Below are 2052 nucleotides of genomic sequence, written 5' to 3'. Positions count from 1 at the left end.
AAAAGTAAAACCTGTGCTTAATATTTTTTCTTCGCAATGTTTGGATAGCCATCCTTTGTCAAGAAGCTATGCTACATCCTTTTGATCGTAAAGTTGAAGCAGACCAAATATAATGTGCACAGAAAATAGGGTCACAAATCAGATTTATACATGTTCGAAAATTTGTAGAAACTTTCAAAGATAAAGTCCGTTTCTTCTGAAGTGGTTAAGCCTAACTAGAGTTCATGATACAATCTCTGAAACTTGATTTACAGGGGTCGTTCTTGTGAAATTTCCGCTGGACAGCACCACTAAGTAGAAATCGTGGGCAGGTTGATATTCTTTATTATGGTCAGAACCTGACATAGGACGCTGGAATGGTAAGCAGCGGTTCGCGAGATCGAAACCCGTCTCCGAACATGCTCACCTTTTCAGCCGTGGGGAAGGTATAATCAAACGATCAAGACACCACAAGAGTTGGCAGTAAGTGGTGTTGATTAGCTGCTTTCCCTTTCGTCTATCAATGTGGTGGTGTTAATATACTTTATATACCACCAAAGTATAGCCTCCGTTGGCTCAGCGGTAAGTATGAAGGCTTATAACGCTAAAACTCGAGTTTCTATACCTGCGGTGGGCACAACCGAAATAGCCCATTGTGTAGTTTTGCGTTTAACAACAAACAAACAAATCCAACAATGGTTGGAGACGGCTTGAATGGGTAATGAAGAAAAACTTTAATATAAGTTTAACATTACAGCAAATGTACAACGTTTCGACAAGGTTTTTTCATCACCAGGTACAATGATCAGGTACCTGATGATGACAAAACCTTGTCGAAACGTTGTACATTTGCTGTTATGTTAAACTTATATTAAAGTTTTTCTTCATTACCCATTCAAGCCGTCTCCAACCATTATTAGTCTCAAAGTGGGTTCCTCGTCATCGAATTTGAAAACAAACCCAACTTATAATGCAAATGACTAATAAAATAATACAGTTACATTTTATTGATAATAACATAGATTACAGACAAAGGAAATATATCGTAAAATTATATATATTAATGAAAATTATCGAATTGTTATTAAATTTAAATAAAATCTTTGAAAATTAATACACACAGAATAATGTACCATAAAAGTATCCAACTTCGATTAAACTACTATAAGAGTGTGATTATACAAAATATTAATTGAATTTAAATTCCTCATAGTAACAACATCTTTTAATCGTTGTTTAATCGAATTGTGAAAGAATTCACAAAAGATATTTACCCAATGTACTACATTATAGTCATACCATTATTTCTTGATATCAAAAGTTTGTTCATTAATAAGTTTAAAACGTATTTTTAAAATAATTTATACGTGTTCTTTTATAAATTACGATTTGGTTTTCTATAAATTTCTTATTTTTAGCCAAATTTAAAATAAATGTTCACAAAATGTTAATAATAGTGATGCAATCTCACTAGACTGCAATGTTGTTGTTTTTTAAATTCCTCTTAATTACTCCACTGTTATCCTGTTTCATGAAAAACAGTCTGAAATATACACTCCTAACGAGGCTGAGAGACATATGAACACAAAGAAGAGAATATTTTTTTCAAGAATGTTCTAACTTCATGGAAGGATAAAAAAACTCCAGGCGGAACAAATTAAAATGCCACAGTACAATAACCATATTTAGTTCTTTGATTACCAAAATAGGTACTTTGCTAACTTACAATTTTTACACATTTTGGTCCAGCACATTGAAAATAATAATAAGTTAATCATTAATCTGTTTTTAGCACATATCACAGATATATTACACAAAACATTTAAGAGAAAGACACAAAAGTCAAGTTGTCCATATAAGTTATTTGATACCTTGGTAACAGAATAGTTCAATAACATTAGTGGAAACAAGTTTTATAATAATAAAGTTCATCAATACGATTCTTTAAAGTCATTCTTCTTATTTGATTTCCACGAAATACTAAACATGATCAGTATGAAATACTTATAGCTGGGCAACATCGTGAAGAGCTATCGTATGTTCCTGTACTTTAGAGTAGCAACAAACAAGACT

This window comes from Limulus polyphemus, unplaced genomic scaffold (genome assembly GCF_000517525.1).
Source record: "Limulus polyphemus unplaced genomic scaffold, Limulus_polyphemus-2.1.2 Scaffold1734, whole genome shotgun sequence".
NCBI lineage: Eukaryota > Metazoa > Arthropoda > Merostomata > Xiphosura > Limulidae > Limulus > Limulus polyphemus.
The sequence above is the reverse complement of the archived record's forward strand: the minus strand, read 5'-3'. Positions refer to the sequence as shown.